This window comes from Chanos chanos, chromosome 16 (genome assembly GCF_902362185.1).
Source record: "Chanos chanos chromosome 16, fChaCha1.1, whole genome shotgun sequence".
Taxonomy (NCBI): Eukaryota; Metazoa; Chordata; class Actinopteri; order Gonorynchiformes; family Chanidae; genus Chanos; species Chanos chanos.
The window spans coordinates 2,976,632-2,994,368 of NC_044510.1; the positions used below are offsets into that span (position 1 = coordinate 2,976,632).

Here is a 17,737-nt window from a genome sequence, read left to right on the forward strand (position 1 = left end):
GGTAGGCTCTTGTCTCTATATGAAGCTCCCATATGGTCTTGCAGTAAGGATTCCTGGTTTTCAGGTTGACAGCTAGTTTAACTGTCTGCCTTTAACTGGAGCTCTGTGTTGAAGTATCATTGTTCCCTGGCCGTGGTATTGTCAGTACACCCATCTGTGAGACCTGGCTCACTGGAATTCTGATCTTTATCTTGTGTTTTGGATTTGATAATTGTCCTATGTTTGGATGTGCACTTTCTATGTTTCTAAATTTTCTGTTTATTTACTTCACTGTGGATTTGTGATTCAGATTTGTCTGCTATCTCTTTAATATACTGTTTCCTCTGCTAATAGATCCTCAACTACCTTTGTCACAAGTTCAATGTTCTGGTACATATGGAGCTCAATCCATAGGGGGATCATATAGGGACTGAACTCACGATAGACTGACTAAGAACAAGATTAAATGACTATCATCAGAAATGTTCTGCAGGACTGAAGAGCAAAGTGAGTCTAATATCTGGATGATGAGGACTACGGCACTGTTCACCTCAGTTACGATCCTATGAACCTCTAGGCCCAATATGCCTTTAAAAATTCACCTATGTGAAATCTTTGTCATCTGTCAACTCAGCACATGACTGTAGTTTATTACCTCAGCTTGTCTTTAATCATTATCTGGCACCCTCTTATCTGTGCTGAAATCTTCCACTTTAAATGTTTTCAGTCATTAACTACATTTTCCAGATAGAATGTTCTCAGGAGTGAGATTTCTCCTGTAGTTCCACAACAGAACACCAGTGGGAGTCATGGCAACACATGTGTCAGGAGGCATGAGGTTGTTGTGGGGAAAAAAAGGCAAAAAACAGTAATGTGCAGCCCCAGTGGCCTAATGGATAAGGCACTGGCCTCCTAAGCCAGGGATTGTGGGTTCGAGTCCCATCTGGGGTGATAGTGAGCAGAGTGGCGCAGCGGAAGCGTGCTGGGCCCATAACCCAGAGGTCGATGGATCGAAACCATCCTCTGCTAGCCAGGCTTTTAAATCTAAGCCTAATTTGTAGGAACATCCCAGAACACAGAGAGGTTGCTGTTCAGGCGGGTTAGGGGAGAGAAAAAGTAATGGAACATTGGACAGTGCCTAGGTACTACCTGTTAAAACTAAACAAAACTGTCATCATAAACAAAGCATTATTTATATACATTTATTACATGGCTTTGTTGAATACTCGATTCTGACTGGTCAGTTACGGCATTCTACGGTCTATTATTTCTGGAAAGCAGACTGCTGCTATGAATAACAGACCACTGCTATGGATGCTAATGGACCATTTTTTTTAGCGGAAGCAATAAAGTCATTTTTAAATCAGTGAAATTATTTTTGAATCAATATTTTGTATATTGATTTCTTTAGTAAGTAGCTGTGCGATAAGCTTCGTGTCGAGGTCCCGCATCAGCCTGTCCGGTTTATTTCCCAATAATGACTGGCTCACTGTACATTATCAGAGCATTCCCAATAATCACTCAAAATCAGCAGGGGGAGACTGTCCGTTCACTTCCCTGTGGTTTCCTCTCTGTCTGTGGATTGCTACAATGGGGGGAAAACGGAACTAGGGCCGAAAATTCTAATTACAACCACGAAAAGCAAGCAGGCTAAGAACCTGAACTAAGTGACGTGTTCTGTCTATATGTCTGTCGATCTCCTCCACTCAGTACTATCACAGCGCGGCACCTGCACGCAACAAACAGCGCAATGAACAAACAAGCGATTTGTGAGTAACTTCAATGGCAAATAAATGACAGAATGACAGAACAGATAACATTAAATGTCACACAAAATTTATTTAGAGACTGTGATAGTGACAAAGGAGGTGCCGGATCCAATCAAATAGGTGCCGGTCCCAATCTGGGATGTCCCAGGTCCTGTTCCGGCAGGATCCGGCACAAATTAAGCCTTGCCCGTACAGGTGTTTAACCCATGGCAGTTATTTAAAAAGCTGCAATCCCAATGTTGAACTTTATAACTTAGGAATTTGTGTTTTTGAATGTTACAAATGGAAGGCGTGACTTAATAATCCAAAGTGTCTTCCCAAACATTTGTGGTATATATATATATATATATATATCTCAAAAAATGAAAAAATTTGTTTCCCAATGGCACAATAAAATCCATATCCTGCTGCAGTATAGCCTTTTTTTCTACAATGACCAGCCCAGCGGATGCTTGAATGATGCCATGCAGGGACTTGATGGCAGGCCCAAGACTCAAAGGTCTGCAGCAGTAAGTGGTCCCATGGTGTAATGGCAGCCGCTCTGGAAAGGCCATGGTGCCTTTATCACAAGTTCATTATTCTCTGATATTTCTATGTCGCAGTAACAAAGTCTTTTCTCAGTTTGCTTGCATTTCCTACTTCATATGAAATAATTCTCTCATATCAAAATAAGATGTTGGTTGAAATTCCATTGCTCCAACTTATTAGCCTGCTTGTCTTGAAAGATGTAGAAATATACATTTAACTGGTGTGAAGACACCTCAGACAGTGAAAGGCTGAGTCTGTGTGACTCTGTGTGCTGTTCAGAGGAGGCAAGCCAAGATTATGTGGTGAGACAGCACTTGATCAGTTTTCCTCCACCCTAACAACAGTGCTCGGGACAGTCATGGTCTAAGTGGAGGGTATGTCTGGAGACAGCTGGCAGAGCTGGCAGTGAGTGAGTGAGTGTGGGATTGTGGGTTCGAGTCTCATCCAGGGTGTTCGTGAGCAGAGTGGTGCAGCGGAAGCGTGCTGGGCCCATAACCCAGAGGTCGATGGATTGAAACCATCCTCTGCTAGCCAGTGTTCTTAATCTATCTAAACTGATGAGAATTTCTGAAGTCATGGCATACCTGTCTGTGTTGAGTACCCTTGCTTTCATGTATGAATCTGAGCTGGTTTATTGGACTTTTCATTATTATGAAGTGTTTTGGATTTGGTAATTGCCCTATGGAATTATGGTTTCTGTGAAGACTTGCCTGTTGATTGAGTTCATTCATTTCAAACTCTGTCAACTCAGCGTACAACCTTAGTTTATCTCAGCTTGTCTTTAATCATTTTCTGGCACCCTCTTATCGGTGCTGAAATCTTCCACTTTAAATGTTTTCAGTCATTAACTACATTTTCCAGATAGAATGTTCTCAGGAGTGAGATTTCTCCTGTAGTTCCACAACAGAACACCAGTGGGAGTCATGGCAACACCTGTGTCAGGAGGCATGAGGTTGTTGTGGGTTTCTGCTGATGGCTGACCCAACAGAGGTGGCATCGGGGGAAAAAAAAGGCAAAACAAAAAGAAAACTGTGCAGCCCCAGTGGCCTAATGGATAAGGCACTGGCCTCCTAAGCCAGGGATTGTGGGTTCGAGTCCCATCTGGGGTGTTGGTGAGCAGAGTGGTGCAGCGGAAGCGTGCTGGGCCCATAACCCAGAGGTCGATGGATTGAAACCATCCTCTGCTAGCCAGGCTTTTAAATCTAAGCCTTTAGCTAGGCTCATACATTCTGGCCTCTCACCTTGTGGAGCTTCCCAGATGTGTCTCGAGAGTCTGGTCTCTCGGATCGTGTTTGGGCCCTCCTTTGTGCTCAGTCCCACCAAACGACAGCGAACAGGTTAGAGTCGTCGGTTGGGAGGCTCTTGTCTCTATATGAAGCTCCCATATGGTCTTGCAGTGAGGGTTCCTGGTTTTCAGGTTGACAGCTAGTTTAACTGTCTGCCTTGCTCTGTGTTGAAGTATCATTGTTCCCTAGTCCTGGTATTATCAGTCAACCCATCTGTGAGTCCTGTCTTGTGTCAGCCTGTTTCCCATGTCTATTCCCTGGTATAATCTCCTGTTAATAAAGCTTCTAGTTAAGTGTACATGCATCCAGTCTCTTGCCCCATTCGTGAAAAAAAAAACAGTTATTACGAGTTAAATGTTGAAACGTTGAAAATAACCAGATAGTTCTGTCACACCAGCTCTGAATCTGGCCTTGTCTGCCTCACCTGATTACCAGTGCCACCTGTTGCTCATTTTGTCCATGACCTCTCCCAGTGTAAGAAGGATTTTTTTTCTCAGTCACTGTTTTGTGTATCCAGGCATGCATATCGAGCTGTCGCTTTCCGTTATTCCACGTATTGTGTTCCTGTGTATGAACCAGAGCTGGCTCACTGGAATTCTGATCTTTATCTTGTGTTTTGGATTTGATAATTGTCCTATATTTGGATGTACACTTTCTATGTTTCTAAATTTTCTGTTTATTTACTTTGTTTGTGATTTGTGATTCAGATTTGTCTGCTATCTCTTTAATATACTGTTTCCTCTGCTAATAGATCCTCAACTACCTTTATCACAAGTTCAATGTTCTGATACATATGGAGCTCAATCCATAGGGGGATCATATAGGAACTGAACCCATGATGGTCATTAAGTATTGTTCTTAGTCACTCTATCATCAGAAATGTTCTGCAGGACTGAAGAGCAAATTGAGTATAATATCTGGATGATGAGGACCTCAGCTTGTCTTTAATAATTTTCTGGCACCCTCTTATTTGTGCTGAAATCTTTCATTTTAAATGTTTTCAGTCATTAACTAAGTATGCCATACTTAATTTTCCAGTTTGAATGTTCTCAGGAGTGAGATTTCTCCTGTAGTTCCACAACAGAACACCAGTGGGAGTCATGGCAACACTTGTGTCGGGAAGCATGAGGTTGTTGTGGGTTTCAGCTGATGGCTGACCCATTCCAACTGGCAACAGAGGTGACATCGGGGTAAAAAATGCAAGAAAAAGGAAACTGTACAGCCCTAGTGGCCTAATGGATAAGGCACTGGCCTCCTAAGCCAGGGATTGTGGGTTCGAGTCCCATCTGGGGTGTTGGTGAGCAGAGTGGCGCAGCGGAAGCATGCTGGGCCCATAAGCCAAAGGTCGATGGATCGAAGCCATCATCTGCTAGCCAGATTTTTAAATCTAAGCCTGGCTTAGATCTTTAAATCTAAGTCTGGCCTCTCACCTTGTGGAGCTTCCCAGATGTGTCTTGGAAGTCTGGTCTCTTGGGTCGTTGTGGGAATCTCTTTAGCTCAGGTATGCTCAGTCCCACCAGTCAACAGGGAATGGGTTAGAGGCTAAGGTTACATGCACGCATTTTTATCATTTGGACTGAAATCATTCCGGTTGCTGATTCCGAATGTACTGATTACATGAAAGCGATCAGATAGTTTGTGTGTATTAACATGTCACAAGCGTACAATCAGAATTCATTGCAAATGCTAAGAAATTACCTTTCGCCAACCTGTGCGATGTACTCGAAGGCTATATAAAAATCACTAAGCCGGTCATACACAGAAATAAATAATGGTAGAGTGGTCAAAAGAACCCTCACTTTCAAGTATTACAAAGAGCCGGGGCAGCGATAGCTTTACTTGAGGTCAGTGATTTGATCAGTTAATTACTTAAGACAACTATAACCTTATAATTCTAATAACAATTACATCATCTCTGCGTGTAATATTCTCCCAAACTTGCTTAAACAGCTCATTGTTGCGGGATTTGCGCCCATCTAGACGCTCGACAATTCTTAATCCTTTGAGAATGTTTAACACAAACGTGTTAAATTTCCCACACTGTCCGCTATGTTTTTTTAAACTCTGTCATGCATAGCGAAACGTCAATACGTCATTACTTTGCGCACTTTGCAAAAAGTTCCAAGTGCAGAAGACAATCTGATTGAGCATTTACATGGTTAATATTTTCCTGTCAAACGGATTGTCAGTAATCTACACCACCTCTTTCAATCCAATTGAGTTCTTGATCGGATTGGGGTATTTCATTCCGATCGGAGTGTTTACATGAAGCATTTTCATTCCAATTGAGCTTGAATACGATTATTAATGGAATATTAGGCTCCATGTAAATGCACCTAGAGACATCAGTTGCGAGGCTCTTCTCTCTATATGAAACTCCCATATGGTCCAGCAGTTAGGATTCCTGGTCTACTGCAGCGAACATGACTGTATAAGTTAGCTGCGAGCAATACATCACAGCAACCTACGAAAAAAGTTAGGCGAAACCATTTAGCATTCAAGAAGAAACAGGTCACAAACAGATCCTCCACAGGCATTCCCTTCTGTCATATGAAATTGGCAGAGCAGCTAAAGGTACAACTGGAATAGCACACCAAGCACAGAAGGAAGTTGACAAAGGTCCCACCGAGATTTGAACTCGGATCGCTGGATTCAAAGTCCAGAGTGCTAACCATTACACCATGGAACCACCTGCTGTCCTGTTTGGGGCCTGCTATCATTTTTGTGCTCTGCATGGCACCATTGAAACATCCACAGTGCTGGACAGTGCTGGACATTGCCTTATCCATTAGTCCACTGGGGCTGGGTTGCCCATGGTTTTCACCCGCCCTTTTAGCTCAGTGTGAATACCAGCTCTGCCTCTTGACACATCATGCCTGACACATGAGTGCATTGACTGAGATTTCTGCACACCAGCTGCTCTGGCTGCTCAAAAGGAACTTGGTTAATAACAACAGGATAAACAGTGTGTTAAACTAACATTAAATCTGAAATATCATGTCAGTATAACACTGTGTCATGTAAATGTGTATTTGTGCATCTTATTTCGATATAATTTTGATATAATGTATGCATACATACACTATATGTAGCATGCTGAACTCATAAGAATTATGGTACTATCACAAACCGTGCTAGAGACTGGGTTCATGTGTAGTGAACCATAAGTCTTATATTAGGGGGTAGACCAGGGAACAGACACAGGAAATAGTTTAACACAAAAGGCAGGAGTTACAGTCAGGTATAGAGACAATACAAGGACCACAGAACAAGGGTGCTCGACAAAGAGCAAGGCAGACAGGTAAACTATGACTTGAAAAAGTATCATCAGTTTCATCAGCTGCTCCTTTGGTGAAAGTGCTTTCCCATACCGGGAGTCGAACCCGGGCCGCCTGGGTGAAAACCAGGAATCCTAACCGCTAGACCATATGGGACATTTCACCACAGGCAGGAGCCAGGATAAAATCAGATGACTCTGACCCAGCAGATTATGACCATATCTTCCCAGGCCGCTGCGTATACCATAAATATTTGGGAAGAGACATGCTGCAAGTGTCTCAAAGTGGGTTTTGAAATTGTGTGGTTAATGAAACACTCTCAAATACTCATTGTCTGACTGTAGAACGCCAGTCAGGCATGGCACCTCTGCGGTTTGAATTCTGTGATCAAATCCCAATGAAATACTTTGCAATATTAGTTGCACCGTTCCCCTTGAGGCTGTGTATCCAAAGCTCCCTTCCATATATTGCAAGTGGAAATGTACACTTGCATAAACACAAGCTCAGTTCAGCTGTCAGCTGAAACCCAGAGAAACATAATACCTCCTGATAGACTTTTGGAGCCTTCTCTGTTGACTGAGATAGTTGGCTCTTGAGCTAAACATAGTTTGGTTCAAGAAGAACTGTGCTTGGCCAGAAAGACTGATTTGGGGGGTCGGGAAAAAGCATGATGTGTCAGGAGGCATGACATCATTTTGGGTTTCAATTGACAACTAACCTATTCTGACTGGTGATACAGCTGGCACTTGTGGTGACTGAAAACTAGTGAAGCTGAAAAGTTATATGTTCATTCAGGTCAGTGGATGCAGTTCACACGGATTCATTTTATGTTGTTTGAAGTTAACAGAGAAGGTGTAAAGGTGCAAGGGGAATAGCAAACCTTATCATGGCAGACGGGTGACAACGGTACCACTGAAATTTGTACTTAGATAGCTGAACTGAGATTATGGAGTGCCTGTCATTACACCATGGAATCACTTGCTGCTGCAGAACTTTGGAGCTTGGGCCTGCTGTCAGGTAGGTTCCCTGCATAGCATCATCCAAGCATCAAAGCATGGTCATTGTGGAACAAAGGCTATACTGCGGCAGGATATGGATTTGATTGTGCCATTGCGAAACAAATTACTTCATTTTCGATATATATATACAGACACAAGAAACAGTTTGAGACGAGGCAGGAGTTACAGTCAGGTATAGAGACAATACAAGGACCACAGAACAAGGGTGCTCGACACAGAGCAAGACAGACAGGTAAACTATGACTAGAAAAAGTTTCATCAGATTAATCAGCTGCTCGACGAAAACATTTTCCCATACCGGGAGTCGAACCCGGGCCGCCTGGGTGAAAACCAGGAATCCTAACCGCTAGACCATATGGGACCCTGTCACAGTGGTAAGAGCCAGGCCACATCAGTGACACACAGTTGTGATTATAGTCAAATCTATTCATGCCTTAATGATGGGGCAGTGATATTGATACGCCTGTTAACTTAACCATTAAAACATAAGTTTGTGTAGGTTGTGCCTTCACTTGCGCTGATGGAGGAGCACAAGAAGCTTATGGGGCTACACAGGAAGGTATCCTCTGGTGGTGCCATGGTGTAATGGTTAGCACTCTGGACTTTCCAGTAATCTGAGTTCAAATCTCAGTGGGACCTCCAGCGGCCCTTGGTGTTGATGCTGAATCTGCCAGACTTCCTGTTTATGATGTTCAACAGCACAAAATCATACAATGTTAGGCTCAAGGTTTTGATCACATCTTGAAATACGCGTTGATGTAGTGGATTGTCTGAGTGAGGCTGTAAAAAGTGAAGGAAAGTAGCTAGTTCTAAAACAAAATACACAGGCAGTTTCCTCTTTAACCAGATCTTCATGTGTGACAGTTATTTGTACACATTCTTCTAACTGCAGCCTGTATTTCTTCTAGCTGTAACCACATATTTCAATGTCAAATCTCGATCTTTCTCTTTCTTTGAACTGTGAATTTAATAAAATTGATGTACAATTGAAATGGTGCAGGCTACAATGTAACTTTTTTTCTCCAAGAATCCTGACCACGTATGAGCCTGACACCCAGTCAAGAGCCATGCAACAACGCACAACTCCAATCACTGGACAATCTTACATACTGCATCCCACTTTAACCACCATAATCATAGATGGTCATTTGTAACTGCAGCAATGTAATTCTTGTAATTATATTTTTCTCAGACATAAATATATATACATCCACAAACACAATCTTGTATTAAACTGGAGTGGACCTGACAAGACATCCCTTTTTGTCATTTTAGGCTAGCAGAGCAGCTGTACGGGTACGAGGGAAAAGCATACCTTGCCATGGCAGAAGGCTGGCAAAGGTCCCACTGAGATTTGAACTGGGATCACTGGATTCAGAGTCAAGAACACTTACCACATGGGATTGTGTCATGGGCCAAGGGAGTCCCAGTCATGGTGCAGATCATGAGGTGATGTGAAGCTCTTTGTAGGATTAGAGGAACAGAAGATGTGTTCTCTGTTTCTTTTGTATGCTTGAAGTGACGCAAGGACATCTGGTGGCTAGGGGTTCTTCCATCAGTTTTGGAAGTGGGAAAAATAAACATACTCTCAACTGGATTCCTTATAAGAACCATTCTCATCTCTCCTCTACACAAGTCTGTCTCACTCACTTGAAGCACAGACCATGAAATAGATGCAGTAGAAGCCCAAAGTGTGTTCATCTCAGTCCTCCAACCCACTGCAACAACACTCAACTGAGCTGAGCTGGCTCAAGTCACCTTAAAGCCAAACTAAAGCTCGCTTAAGCCAAAGGCTTAGAGTTTTTATTTCTTACACCTGTTGGGGTCACACAAGAGAAGGTATCGTGCTTCTGTAAGATGACAAGAGATTTCTAGTGGTTTCTGGAAAATTGCAATATGTTTGTGAATGTTTGACAAATCTGGTGACTGAAGCAGACCACAACTGCTGCTGTTAACACAGTGGTCAACTGTCCTGTTGTTAACATGTACAGGAACCAGTTAGCTTGGAAACCAGTTGAGACAGAACATCGGCTCCCACTACAACAATTTGGCGGGCAAATCTATAAAAAGCCAAAGTACTGAATGACTTGTTTCCAGAAACGTTGAGTTGGAGGGCATAGCCAGGTTGAGAGGAGGTAGGTGTCTGGGGTGTTTAATGAGCAGTGTCATCATCTGTGAGTCCCATTTTATACATCCTGTGCTGAGTGATGTGTGCTCTGTGGATTACCTTGTACTGTATGAGTTGTAGGTTGGTATTTTTAGTCATTGTAAAGGTGTTCCTGCAGATTTGGGTCAAGGAAGAGGAAGTTAGTAAGCATCCAGTGCCTAATATCCTATAGACATTCCTCAATTTTGTTAAGCTGGTGTCTCTCGTCTGGCTTCGCTGAGACATACAACTGTGTGTCATCAGCATAGCAGTGGAAGCTAATACCGTGTTTACGAATAATATTACCTAGAGGTAGCATATATAAAGAGAAAAGCAGTGTGCCTAAAACAGAACCTTGCGGGACTCCAAACTTTACCTCAGTATGTGCAGAGAAGTCACCATTTACATCAACAAACTGATAACTATCAGTCAAGTAGGACCTAAGCCATAAGAGGACCGTTCCCTTAACTCCAACAACATTTTCTAGTCTATCAGGGAGAATGGTATGATCAATGGTGTCAAAGGCTGTACTGAGGTCAAGCAGCACAAGCAAGGAGACACAACCCTGATCAGAGGCCAGTAATAGGTCATTTGCAACTTTAACCAGTGCTGTCTCTGTGCTGTGATGAGGCTTAAATCCTGACTGATACATTTCATGGATGTTATTCTTATGTAGGTATGAGCATAACTGCTGTGCTACAGCCCTTTCTAGGATCTTGGAGATAAAGGGGAGGTTAGATATTGGCCTGTAGTTGGAAAACAAACAGGGGTGAAGGTCAGGTTTTTTAATTAGGGGTTTGATAACTGCTAGTTTAAAAGATTTAGGTACATAGCCAGTGCTAAGGGAGAAACTGATTATTTTTAGAAGCGGTTCGATGACTACTAGTAGTATCTGCTTAAGGAAACGTGTAGGTAAGGGACCTAGTACACAAGTTGGTGATTTTGATGAAGAAATTAGTGAGGTTAATTCGGTCGCCTGAAGGGGAGTAAAACATGCTAATCGCTGATCTGATATAGTTATATTGTTATCTACAGTGTTAGTGATCAAATTATCTGGTTTAAAATTTATAGCCTGGACTGTTTGCCTGATAATTTCAATTTTGCTGTTGAAAAAATTCATGAATGCTTCGCCACTGAAAATTGATGGTGTGCCTGTTTCCGAGGTGCTCTTATTCCCAGTTAGTTTTGATACGATATTAAACAAAAATCTAGGATTATTTTTGTTGTCTTCAATTAGGGTGGAAAGATACATTGATCTAGCGGCACTAAGAGCTTTTCTATAGCTCAGGAGGCTCTCCTTCCATGCTAACTAAAAAACTGTGTAAAATGTCACTTCAGCATTCCTTCTTCAGGGTAGGTACTTTCGCAGCAAAACAGGAACCTTGTGACGTAGGTGTACGGCGATTGGTCCAGACGTATGTATACAATGATTGCAACAGCCATTTTTCAAAATCTGTGTAAAACAAAAAGCCTTTAAGTGTCTTAAATTTAGTTTTTGATATTCAGGTCTAAAAATGTCTTAAAATTTCTGGAATTGCAGAAGGGGCATGTTCAGTTTTTATGTTTTATTTTACCGGTGTTTTATATCCCACTACAATGACCATTTCCGCGCCATCCAATATCTATTTGTCAGTATGTTAAAGAGGTAGCTTCGTTCGTTGCTTGTGTGTCCGCTTGTGTGGCTGTAATCGGCATTTTAACTTAGAAGAAGAATGTGTTTATCCAGCTTACAATTTGAGGGCTGCGGCGGGGAAAAGGCAAATACCAAAAGCACTACGCTGCATCAGGCACAAGTGCTATTCTAGCACCCGAAAACTACTATGATAAATGCACTACTATGATCGCCATACAGTTTTATTTTCTTTAATGAGAAGGCAGTTTTGTTATGTAATGTGCACTCAATATTTCTGTCATTTAAATTCAGTAAAGCTCAATAACTGTATATACTGTATTCTGGTTTGACGATTTCTTTTGCCGCAGTAATGGTATTATTTTTTTCCTTTTAGAGGTATTTAAAAAGTCTTAAAAGTTGCTAAATTTGTACTTAAAATTGTGCAGCTACCCTGGTTAGCTGTGTGAAGTACCACCGTCGGCCAGCTTATGTCACTTCAGCGTTCCTACTGGCGGCACGAATGCAAACAGAAAAAAAGAACGTATGTAGTTCTAGGGAGAGTTCCCCAGGGGGTAGTTCCTCTCAGATCAGACTGTCGGGCAGACATTGTGCAGCTTTCAGAAAGAAAAGGACATTTGTTAACCTTAAGTGTTCCTTAGTAATTAAAGTTGCAGTTATGTAAACTCTCTCCCTCTTTTTCACCCTTCTCTATCTATTTCTATCACCCCCACTCTACCTCTCTATCCCTATCCCCTTTGATCTCAGTTCCCTCTGTCTGGCTCAGGCCCCCTGCGAGCAGGACCAATGCATACCAAAGCAGAACAACTCACTGTAACACCTAACAGACGCCAGGCTCAATGTTTTAGCGCAGCAACCCCCAGACCATTTGGTCAAATGCTGATAACGTTTAGGTGCGAGGGAGACTAGATCACCTCGGGAGGTAGAGACACCCCCAAAAAGATAGCGGCACCCCCCCGTCTGCAAATCAGATAAAAGGCCAGACTCTCTGCTATCCTACAGCTCAGTTCAGTTCGGATCAGCTGCGCCAAAGTTCAGTTCAGCTGCGCTAAGGTTCAGCTCCAGTTGAGCTCCGGTTGTATCAGCCGTAATGTAAGTCCGTCCGCCCTGTCCTGCTCGTCTCCACGAAGAATCGGCTTAGGCTCACCGCTACGGAAGATCCGCGACGCTAAAAGACTTTCCCGGCACCGACACGAAGTCTCGCTCACGGTCTCCTTCTGCCAACCTCGGTAACTCCGGTCTCTCATACCTGAACGTGGCTGGGCCTGCTCTTCTTCTTCCTCATCCCTTCTCTCTCTCTTCCTCACAACCCCTTTTCGTGTGTAAGTAACTCCACTAGAACATCACTCAGGTAGTTCTTTTGGTTAAGCGTGCCTTCTCGCGAGTAACGCCTCATACTCGCGTAGTTGTTCGTTCATACGTACTTTAGGTAACGAGGATATTGTCTACCGTTAATTGTTTGTCTTCTTGTGAGTAGTTTAGATGTTGTTGTATGTGTGTGTAGAGCGGATGTGCCCTAATTCCACCTGATTTCCAATTTATTCAACATTAGATTCATTCTGTATCGTTTGAATTTGATCGTTGTATTAAACGTGTACGTCTGTATTCCTACTCTTTGAGTACGTGATAAGTTATTTCCAAGTTACTGAACGTGGTGATCCAGGAACTTAGTTAGCTAGAAATATTGAATTCGAAGAGTATTATTGTACCTGCTACTTTAATGCTGTTATTTATTATATGTACGGCTAATGAAGAGGTGTTCAGAATAATTTCTAGGTTCAGTGTTCAGAGCGCTGAGCTATAAATAGAGTTTTTCAGAATATCTGCAATTTCACTGGGTTCAGGTTCCAAAATAAGGTTATGGTTACAGCAAAGTGATACTAGTATTAAGTCTAATATTCACAGTGAACCATTAACCAGATTTTCCTCATACCATTGGCACGACAAGACCCTAGAACTGTCTGGTCCGAAAGCGCCTAATGAGTCCCTAGAACTGTTTGGGACTGGCTGGGACCTCTTCAGCCCTTGCAAGCTGTGCAGGCCGAGTCCCAGAAGCGGACAGGAAACGGGTCAGTGTCACCTGATCTTGCCTGGCTTTTCATTTCTTAGAAGGCTCCCATATGGTCTAGCGGTTAGGATTCCTGGTTTTCACCCAGGCGGCCCGGGTTCAACTCCCGGTATGGGAAGATATTTTCACAAAATAAGTGCCAGATTACACTGATACCTTTTTGAAGTCACAGTTTACCTGTTTGCCTTGCTCTGTGTCAAGCACCCTTGTTCCCTGGTTCTTATATTCTCTCCGTTCCTGTCTGTGAGTCCTGTGTGTCAGCCTGTTTTCTGTGTCTATACCCTGGCCTACATCCTGTTAAAAGTTCTGGCTAACTACTCATGAACCCAGTCTCTAGCCCTGTTCATGATAGTACCACAATTCTTGTGAATTCAGCATGCTGAAAATAACCAGATAGTTCTGTCATACAAGCTTTCAGCCAGCTCCCAGTCTGGTCTTGCTCTGCCTCACTTGATCACCACTGCCACCTGTTACTAATTTCACAAATCACCTCTCAGTGTAAAAAGGAATTTATCTCAATCACTTCTCTATGAGGTATTGTGTGTCCTTTCATGCCTTCCAAGCCATTGCATTCTGCTGTCCCATAGGTTGTGTGTCCATGTGTGAATCTGATATGGTTTATTGGAATTCTCATCTATACCTTATGTTTTGGATTTGGTAATTGCCTTATATTTTGAATTACAGTTTCTGTAAAGACTTGCCTTTAATGTACTATATACGGATCCTCGACTAACTTAATCATGCATTCTCAATTGTAAGACACTTATCTTTTAATGTCACATAAGTACATAAGTATGTCATATATGTGTACCGTTTAAGTATAAGTAAAGGTACAAGTACAGTGGTGAGGGTAGGTGGTTCCATGGTGTAATGGTTAGCACTCTGGAATCCAGCGATCCGAGTTCAAATCTCAGTGGAACCTTTGCCAACTTTCTGTTGTGCTTGGCCCAGCCTTGTGGTAAGAGACTTGCACTCCTGTCCCAATACAATAGGCACTAAAGGCTCTTTTCAGACACCACACGCCAACCCAGACAAGATGTTTCTGGAACTGGCTAACGTTTCCCTACATGTCAGTATATAGAGGCACAGTCAAATATATTGGAAGTGGGAGCTCCCGCTAACCATAAAGAGAGCAGTTGTTGGCGTGGGCTCTGCTTCCAATTTGTCTCATGATCACATGTGGAAACTCAGACACGTCACCTCAGCAGCCATTGCGCTGTCGGCCCAGGCCTGTCTGTCAGAGCCTACTCCGCTGGCTGAGATTTTAGCTCTTTAGTTAAGGGGGTTTGGCCAGAAAGAAAAATTTGGAGGGGTAAAAGACATAATGTGTCAGGAGTCACTATGTTATCGTGGGTTTCAGCTGATGGCTAACCTATTCTGGTTGACTACGGGGAGGAGGAGGGGGCAATCCAGCCCCAGTGACCCAATGGATAAGGCCATGGCCTCTTAAGCAATGTCCAGCCCTGTGGATGCTTCAATGGTGCCATGCAGAGCACAAAAATGACAGCAGCCCCACTGTGGGGCAGTAGGTGGTTCCATGGTGTAATGGTTAGCACTCTGGACTTTGAATCCAGCGATCCGAGTTCAAATCTCGGTGGAACCTTTGCCAACTTTCTGTTGTGCTTGGCCCAGCCTTGTGGCAAGAGACTTGCACTCCTGTCCCAATACAATAGGCACTAAAGGCTCTTTTCAGACACCACACGCCAACCCAGACAAGATGTTTCTGGAACTGGCTAATGTTTCCCTACATGTCAGTATATAGAGGCAGAGTCAAATATATTGAAAGTGGGAGCTCCCACTAAGCATAAAGAGAGCAGTTGTTGGCGTGGGCTCTGCTTCCAATTTGTCTCATGATCACATGTGGAAACTCAGACACGTCACTTCAGCAGCCACGGCGCTGTCGGCCCAGGCCTGTCTGTCAGAGCCTACTCCGCTGGCTGAGATTTTAGCTCTTTAGTTAAGGGGGTTTGGCCAGAAAGAAAAATTTGGAGGGGTAAAAGACATAATGTGTCAGGAGTCACTATGTTATCGTGGGTTTCAGCTGATGGCTAACCTATTCTGGTTGACTACGGGGAGGAGGAGGGGGCAATCCAGCCCCAGTGACCCAATGGATAAGGCCATGGCCTCTTAAGCAATGTCCAGCCCTGTGGATGCTTCAATGGTGCCATGCAGAGCACAAAAATGACAGCAGCCCCACTGTGGGGCAGTAGGTGGTTCCATGGTGTAATGGTTAGCACTCTGGACTTTGAATCCAGCGATCCGAGTTCAAATCTCAGTGGGACCTTTACCAACTTTCCGCTGTGATTGGTGTGCTATTCCAGTTGTTCCTCCAGCTGCTCTGCCAACTTTAAGTGACAGAAACAAATACATGTGGAGGGCTTTCTCTTGACCTGTTGCTGAATGGGTCACATTTTGGCCCAGCCTCATACTAGGAAACTTGCACTCCTGTCCCAATACGATAGGCACTAAAGGCTCTTTTCAGACACCACACGCCAACCCAGACAAGATGTTTCTGGAACTGGCTAATGTTTCCCTACATGTCAGTATATAGAGGCACAGTCAAATATATTGGAAGTGGGAGCTCCCACTAACCATAAAGAGAGCAGTTGTTGGCGTGGGCTCTGCTTCCAATTTGTCTCATGATCACATGTGGAAACTCAGACACGTCACCTCAGCAGCCATTGCGCTGTCGGCCCAGGCCTGTCTGTCAGAGCCTACTCCGCTGGCTGAGATTTTAGCTCTTTAGTTAAGGGGGTTTGGCCAGAAAGAAAAATTTGGAGGGGTAAAAGACATGATGTGTCAGGAGTCACTATGTTATCGTGGGTTTCAGCTGATGGCTGACCTTTTCTGGTTGACTACGGGGAGGAGGGGGCAATCCAGCCCCAGTGACCCAATGGATAAGGCCATGGCCTCTTAAGCAATGTCCAGCCCTGTGGATGCTTCAATGGTGCCATGCAGAGCAAAAAAATGACAGCAGCCCCACTGTGGGGCAGTAGGTGGTTCCATGGTGTAATGGTTAGCACTCTGGACTTTGAATCCAGCGATCCGAGTTCAAATCTCGGTGGAACCTTTGCCAACTTTCTGCTGTGTTTGGCCCAGCCTCGTACAAGGAAACATGCACTCTTGTCCCAATACGATAGGCACCAAAGGCTCTTTTCAGACACCACACGCCAACCCATTGATATCAAGACATCATTTTAATGTCTTTTCAACATTGGTGAATATAAGGTCTTGCGTCGACGATGAATTAACGTAGAATTTAGTATTGATTTTGAAAATTGAATCATCATTGATTTCGCAATGTCATTTCAACGTGTTACTTTTCAACATGGGTGAAGGTGTTGTGACAACAGTGAATTAAGTGTTGGTATTGAAACTACACATCGATATCCCAATGCTGTACCAACATGTTTCTATAAAGCATTACCAGAGATTATACCAGAGAGCATTATACTAGAGATTGGATTGTATTTTTGTTTGAATTGAATTTATTGTATAAGTAACTACATTACAGTGTGATGCTGTGTGATGATCGTCACACACTCAGGAAGCACAATATATACAATAAAGGAAAAATGATGGCCTAGACTCTTGATTGAAAATTAGCTGTTTCATTTACAAACAGAACAACCATCCTGATATCTCTGGCTACACTTCACCAAAATGGTGACGTCCCAAATTACTATATGTAACATAAAAACTTAAAACATAGAAACAGATATCCCAAAAACACCAGTAAACATCTCCCATCACACATCCACTTCAAACATGTTTATCAACAAACAAACAGTGAAACTTGCCCAAAAGAGCAAAAGGTGGGGCCAACGACCACCCTCTGACGCTACAATATTATAACCTAGTTTGCAATTGGATCAACATGACAATACTGTCTGACTCAGGAATTTACTGTACATGTCATATGTTTTCAATGCAATTATTATATGTAATGCAACTTGCTGTGTGTAACTTGCAATACTACTGTCCCTATACTATAAACACAAAAATAAACAAATCTAAATAAGTCAGTAGTAAAG

General features: G+C 43.1%; 10 non-coding genes across 10 annotated transcripts; 7 read left to right on the plus strand and 3 right to left on the minus strand.

Annotated features, from left to right (window-relative positions):
• Positions 1-857: 857 nt before the first annotated feature.
• On the plus strand, positions 858-930 carry trnar-ccu (transfer RNA arginine (anticodon CCU)). The gene has a single exon. It is a non-coding gene; the product is annotated as a tRNA-Arg (tRNA).
• Positions 931-3,312: 2,382 nt separating this feature from the next.
• On the plus strand, positions 3,313-3,385 carry trnar-ccu (transfer RNA arginine (anticodon CCU)). The gene has a single exon. It is a non-coding gene; the product is annotated as a tRNA-Arg (tRNA).
• A 1,398-nt stretch (positions 3,386-4,783) lies between these two features.
• Positions 4,784-4,856, plus strand: trnar-ccu (transfer RNA arginine (anticodon CCU)). The gene has a single exon. It is a non-coding gene; the product is annotated as a tRNA-Arg (tRNA).
• Positions 4,857-6,179: 1,323 nt separating this feature from the next.
• Positions 6,180-6,251, minus strand: trnaq-uug (transfer RNA glutamine (anticodon UUG)). Its single transcript has one exon. It is a non-coding gene; the product is annotated as a tRNA-Gln (tRNA).
• A 673-nt stretch (positions 6,252-6,924) lies between these two features.
• Positions 6,925-6,996, minus strand: trnae-uuc (transfer RNA glutamic acid (anticodon UUC)). Its single transcript has one exon. It is a non-coding gene; the product is annotated as a tRNA-Glu (tRNA).
• Positions 6,997-8,148: 1,152 nt separating this feature from the next.
• On the minus strand, positions 8,149-8,220 carry trnae-uuc (transfer RNA glutamic acid (anticodon UUC)). The gene has a single exon. It is a non-coding gene; the product is annotated as a tRNA-Glu (tRNA).
• A 5,529-nt stretch (positions 8,221-13,749) lies between these two features.
• Positions 13,750-13,821, plus strand: trnae-uuc (transfer RNA glutamic acid (anticodon UUC)). The gene has a single exon. It is a non-coding gene; the product is annotated as a tRNA-Glu (tRNA).
• A 1,413-nt stretch (positions 13,822-15,234) lies between these two features.
• On the plus strand, positions 15,235-15,306 carry trnaq-uug (transfer RNA glutamine (anticodon UUG)). Its single transcript has one exon. It is a non-coding gene; the product is annotated as a tRNA-Gln (tRNA).
• Positions 15,307-15,915: 609 nt separating this feature from the next.
• On the plus strand, positions 15,916-15,987 carry trnaq-uug (transfer RNA glutamine (anticodon UUG)). Its single transcript has one exon. It is a non-coding gene; the product is annotated as a tRNA-Gln (tRNA).
• A 714-nt stretch (positions 15,988-16,701) lies between these two features.
• trnaq-uug (transfer RNA glutamine (anticodon UUG)) lies at positions 16,702-16,773 on the plus strand. Its single transcript has one exon. It is a non-coding gene; the product is annotated as a tRNA-Gln (tRNA).
• Positions 16,774-17,737: the final 964 nt, after the last annotated feature.